This window comes from Tupaia chinensis, unplaced genomic scaffold (genome assembly GCF_000334495.1).
Source record: "Tupaia chinensis unplaced genomic scaffold, TupChi_1.0 Scaffold139466_1, whole genome shotgun sequence".
Classification (NCBI taxonomy): Eukaryota; Metazoa; Chordata; class Mammalia; order Scandentia; family Tupaiidae; genus Tupaia; species Tupaia belangeri.
Window position 1 is genome coordinate 1,000,709 of NW_006199351.1, and position 6,861 is coordinate 1,007,569.

A 6,861-nucleotide genomic window follows, 5' to 3' on the forward strand; every position below is an offset into this window, starting at 1 on the left:
TTCACATTCCAAGTGCATATGCTTAATTTTAACTCTATTTCCCAGAAAGATGTCAGAAACAGATGTTTTTTAGAGAGAGAGATCTTTGCTATAGGGTGCATGAGTGCCTTGGAGAGACAGAGACAGAGAGATAGAAAATAAGAAATAACCCCCAGGGGTTTGGCCATGCCATAATCCCTTCCCCTCCATTCTCCTCTTGGGATTTTGGGCACGTATACACATGCATCTGGTGTGAGGTTTAAGCTGTCAGGTCCGGGACTCAAGCTGCTGTCAACTATGTGGAAGTCCAACTACCTAACCAGTACACCATTTGCTGGTCCTGAAACACAGATATTTTGTTCATTCTGTTTATCTAGTTGTACTTTTGAAATATCAGGGATGCATACAACTTTGCCAGAAGACCAACCATTAATGACCCATAAAGGAGGGACATAAACACTAAATTGGCAAGAAAGCCTATTCTAGTTGTGTAACTAGCTAGATAACCTTGCTTATGTCATGGATGCCCTCTAGATACACATATCCTGAATCTTAAAAAAAGAGAGAGAGAGAGAGAGAGAGAGAGAGAGAGAGAGAGAATTGATCTCATTCTTTGGTCTAGAGCCTAGATCTTACTAGATTTTTTAAATCATTTGTATAAATTGTGTAGATATATTATATGCATTTAATCACTCCATAGGCAAATGAGAGATAATCTGAAATTATAAAATGTTAAATTGCTTTCCCTAGAAAGAGGCCATTAATCATTCAAGATGAGCACATAACTTTTGCAAAATTATATGATAAACCTGACTAGGGCAGGATATTTGATGTTCTTTTGAAATAGTAATTTTTCATTGAATAATTAAGTCAGAAAGATGTCCTGGAAGGCTCAATGAGGGTTAAAGAAAGACTCATGAAAAGAAGTTGGGTCCTACACTAAAAAATATAGTCATTTTTTAACACATCTTGACACTATCTTAACTGCATGCCTGAGAGATTATTCCACAAATATTTTGAGACGTAATCTATGTTTAAATAAATTCACCTGTAAATGGATTGTTTCATAGAGTATACTATACGAAATTATCTCTGCAAATGCCAGGAACCTATGCCTAAACTCCAGAAGTCATCATAGCAATGAAATGAACACTCAACCTCTCCCCACTGCTATAATCCCATTTCTTGAAAAAAGAGAGACAATCTGAAAAAGAGAAAATCGAGCAAAAGGCCATTTCCAAACGATTTAAATTTGAGGAAACTTTGTTATAAGAAGTCCCAGGAGAATTTAGCTACTGAGCAGTATTTCTCTTTAGGACTTTAAGATTTCTACATTAAAAATGTTAATATTATTTATGGACCTCTGGTCAAATGGTGCATGCACTGGAAGTGAGTAAACAGGTATCACCAATAGGAACAAAAATATCTTGGTCAAACTTGTAGAGTTAGTAAATCAGCCAGTGGTTTGAATTTTTTTTAAGAAGGGAGATGTTTGTACCTTCTAGTCCTACATCCTTTTTATCCAGAATGAGACTGTGTGCAAAGACATTTATACTCATGTTCTTTGAAAATAGAAATAACATGGCCAAAATTGTAAAAAAAAAAAAAAAAAATTTTACAACCAATTCTCTCTTCAAATAAATGAAAATTTTCCTTCCTTTGAGTGTGGACATTATCCAAACCACCATTAAGATTTTTATGTCCAGATTCATTGCATCCCTTCCCCTCCTTTCCTTTTTCTGCTTTCTTCCCCCAAGTCCAATATTGTCACCTCTTCTTTCACTATTGTTTCTTACATCCTTCTCTTTATTTCTACTGCTAATAATCAAGTTATGGCCCTCACCTATCCTTTTCCAGAATTGCAAAGGGAAAACTGGAAGACAGTGAAGAATTAACTGCAGGAGTCCATTAGCCAGTCACCCTGACTCCAGTTTCTGTCACTGAGTTTAAATGATGTATGTATGCTCAATATTGGTTCCATAGTCTAAAACGATGAAATCAGATTATGTCCTTATTCAATTCCTCCCGTTGAGCAACTGCCTTCAATAAAACAAAGCCTAGGTTAGCTATTCAGCTCTAAATTTACTGGCCTCCTCAATATCATTTTTATCTTATCCATGCAACCAATTTTATCTCTATATTTTACAGATTCATTTAAGGGTAAGTGGGTCTGTAAAATTAGCACAGATATGAGAAGAGTGGAGTTACTCTATTTACTTGGCATATGGCATTTGAGGTGGTGTGCTCTGGTGCTAAAATATTGATATTTCCAAAGCATGTGGAAACCTTGCAGGTGAAATGGTAGTACCATTGATACAGAACTCAAGAGATCCCCAGTAAAAACTAAGTACTGGATTGATGCATATTTCTCATTACTAGATTTTGTTTTAATGGAGCAGAGAGTTGCTGTTCAATTGAATGGAGACATGAGGGCAGCTAAAGTAGAAGGCCTAGCAATGTAGAAAGGATTCATATTATCTGCAATTTTGTGAACATTTACTACTTTGTTTGAGACTTCGATTTTTCTGAAACCTACCTAATTCTGGTGACCACCATTTGGTCAATAATTATTGTTCAAATTGTTCATATTGCCAAATGTTCATTGGCAAGATAAAACTCCATTTTCTCTATGCTACCCAGAGCTCAGTGATAGGCAGGAATGAAGCTACAAAACAAAAACAAACAAAGAGAAACAGAAATAAATTGAATCAAAATCAAACAGCAAATAGATTGTAGATTGCTATTAAAATTATGAAAAACAGGGACCAGCAGGTGGCATGGTGGTTAAGGTGCTGGATACTCCCACATGGCTGACCACGGTTCAAGTCCTGGACCTGGCGGCTTGTTTTCTCACTTCCCCTCACTCTCTCTCTGCCTCTCTCTGGCCAAATTAAAATAAATGGATGAAAAAATAAAATTAAATAAATAATTATTTTTTAAATTATGAAAAAAAAGAACTACCATCAAATAGTACTCATTGACTTCAGATATAAAAACAGCTTTCATAAGTCATCAAAAACGGCAGAGCAGAAAACTTCAAAACTTTGGCCCTCCATAAACATAGTGAATAAGGTGGCACAAACTCTCAGAATCAACATTTTCACAGTTCTGGAATCTAATAAAAAATTTACAGGGGCCGACGAATGGCATGGTGGTTAAGGGCATTGGACTCCCACATGGCTAACCACGGTTCGAGTCCTGGACCTGGCGACTTGCTTTCTCTCCTCTCTCTCTCTCTCTCTCTCTCTCTCTTTCTTTCACTCTGTCCCTCTCTGGTCAAATGAAAATAAATAAATAAATAAATAAATAAACTTAGATAATTAAAAAAAAAAAAAAAACAGCAATCAGGAGAACTCAATGATTAAAAGAGGCTACTGAATATTGCTAAGAGAATGCTGTTATAATTTAACTTAATTAGTTACCTGAACCAACTTCCCAGCTTGGCCTCAGCCATGAATTCAACAGCCCAGATTCCTAGTAAAAGTTGATGTTACTAGAGAGAGTAATATAGACTGTATTCTCAAAGAAACGTATTGGTGTATTTTGCCTGTCTGGTGGATTCCTGAAGGATAAGCTTAAGGACTGATTGAAGTGGCTTCCTGAACAGTGTATGTTGAATGCAAAAATTAAATGCAAATCTATTATCTAAAGGAACCTGGGATTAAGAATAAAAATTGGTTCAAACAAAAGACAAAATGAAAACACCGTTAAGAAAGAGGCTGAGAAAAAAGATACTTGGAGCAACAAGGCAATAAGGACTTTGAAAATTTCTGACAGCTACTGGAGAATCTAGAAGGCCATGCTTCTTGTCTATATGTATGAGTGATTCTTGACATATGTCTCTAATAAAAGGGTATCCTTTTTAAAATCTACATGACTCTGCTAAAACAGAAATTAATCTCTTTGGGTCCAAAATACATGTGAGTTTAGCACTTAGGTTGAGTTTTTACTATTTTCTTCATAAGCCCAAACTAATAGCAACTATGTGTATTATATCATTTTATTTAAATTGAACAAGATTTAGCAAATTATGCCCATTCTAGGTCTATCTAGGATTTATAAGAGTGAAAGAAATGTTTACACTTAATAATAACTATTACCTGTAATGAATCAATTCTGTGTTATTCCTGAAAGGAGTGAAGTTTGGGGAGGTGGAAAGTGAGAGGTAGGCACTGTTTTAAAAAGTTTTTATTTTATTCATGATAGAGAATGAACATGCATTCACACTTGCATACTAGCAAAGAGAGAGAAAGAAAAGCATCCTTATCAACGTTTGGACACATTGTAATCCCCTTCCCCCAGCCCTCCATGGATACAGGAGTGCATACAATTGGTCTTAAGTAGACCATCCAAACCCGCAGTTGCCCAGATGGCCCCCAACACTGCAGTTGAGTATGCTACTGACTGCACTGCACTGCACAGGCAGTCCTATGAAGTAAAAACTGGAGGTCTAAACCTTCCAGGACATTGGATATCCGTTTCATACATATGAAGATTGACACTTTAAGTGGAACATAGTGATCTGAATATGTTCATATTTTTATTTACACAACTAGATGGATTTTTTTTCAAATGAGGATGTCAATGCGGAAGAAAATTTGAAAATGCTCCTGATCAGGACCACCTGGAATTATCTTTTTGTAGGCACTGGATCTGCTAAAAGTGTAACATTTCTGATTTACCAATTTGCAAAAGAAATAAATTGCTGAGTCTTGTGCCTGTAACATTTCTATAGAAATATGCCTTTGTTGGGAACCAGCAGTTAGCGTAATGGCTATGTCGCTGGACTCCCACGTAGTCGACCGTGGTTTGCGTCTCGGACCCGGTGGCTTAGAACTCACGCCGGGTGCATGTGCGTGTGTGCCCAAGATCCCAAGAGGAGAATGGAGGAGAAGGGATAGCGGCGTGACCATCCCCCCTGGGGGATGATTCCTCGCTTTCTGTCTCTATGTCTCTGTCTGGCGAGCGCATGCACCCTATAGCAAAAACCTCTCAAAAAAAAAAAAAAAAAAGAAATATGCCTTTGTTTACAAAAATTCTCTTTGATGAAGGAATATTTTACTTGGGTACATGGAACTAATTTTTTCAAACCATTTGTTCCTTATTAACACTTAGCAAATACTTTATAACATACAATTTTATATTGCTTATATTTATCTAATACTATCACTTCTCCTACTTTTCATAAAAGCTTCAACCAGATTTATTCAGCATTCCATGTTTTTTTTTTTCCATAACACATTATGGACTAATATAATCTTATTTTTTGTATACCACTTTGATCTGATTCATGTTAATTCCTTTCCTTCAGACTGTTTTATGTCTTCTTATTTATGTTTTTATTAGTGTAAAATAATTTTATACTTAGCTTGAAAGTTTGTTTATATTGGGATTCAAAAGTATATTCTGGTGATCTTTAATTTGTAACTGTAATCTCCTTGAGGAAATAACCCTGTAGCCTGCAGGAGGTTATGAGTCATGCCTGATAAGGACTCAGTTATAAATTGGAAATAACAAAAAAACTAAACCAAGTTCTTGTCTCAAAAAGTAAAGGGCTTATGCTTAGTAAAGGAACACATTTCCCTTCTCATTTTCTTGCTAACAAATATTGAGATATGTTTCTTTTTATTTTACTTTCTTTTGGCAGAAGAAAAAAATATAGTTTGTAAGGAAATTTTCTTCACCATTATTTACTAAGATAATACCCTAATGGCAATGACATCCAAGGACTTTGGATGCTAACAGACAGAGTTGTCATCATATGGCAGCAACTTTTTAAAAAGTTTACTAATTTATTTCTTTTATGAGAGAGAAAAGAGAGAGACAAAAAGGCAGAGAAAGAGAAAGAGCATCCCAGCAGACACCTTATGCCATGATCCACCCCTAGCCTCAGCCAGCTTTTTATAATGGGCACTCACTTGCCCGACCTGTTCAGAGAGGTCTCCAGAAGTGAAATCTTCCCACATGGGTCAGTTTTGCAAAAGCATTCTGTTACGACTATGCCACTGTCTATCCCCATATTGCAGTGGCTTTTGACTTGAAAATAATTTCAAAAGCATTGCAATGTTCTGCTTAAATGTGCAGGTGATACAAAAAGTCTGACTTAAGTTAAGCAGTGATTTATCATAGTTGCATATAGTTATTAGTTTTCTAATGCTGTGTACATGTTTACATTTCTATATACAATTTAATTGTAATATTTATTATTTTTTGGAGAGATTTTTGCTATAGAGTGTCTGAGCTCGCCAGAGACAGAAATGAAGAGAGAGAAAGTAAGAAATTACCCCCTATGTGGAGTGGCCATGCCACAGTCTCTTCTCCATTCTCCTTTTAGGATTCTGGGCCTGCATGCACATGTATCCAGCATGAATTTCAAGCTGTCGGGTCTGAGACTCAAACTGTGGTCGACCACGTGGGAGTCCAGCACCTTAACCACTATATAACCTGTTGACCCCTTTATTATTTTTAAAATAATTAATATTAACACTAAATTATTTTAACACATAATGTTAATCATGATGTAAAATAAAAATAAGATATTCTTAGCTGCAAGCATGCTTCCTTTATTTCTTTAGCTCTTTACTAGAAATAATAATTAGACCTAAAGAATTTAAGTAAGATTATACAGACAATATATATATTTTTTATGGGCATTCTGGATTAAGAGGGGAAGGTTAACATTTATTTAAAATGTTTATTAAGTATATTGCAGCAATCACAATGAATATATGAGTGAAGCAATTCTGATAGAAAATACTATCTAGCATTTAAAGATGTACTTAACTATGCAAGCTAATATTGTAAATAAGTTCAATAATGTATTTTCACAATAATCTTGTGAGAAGGATATTATATTTACTTATTTTAAAATAAAATTGTACC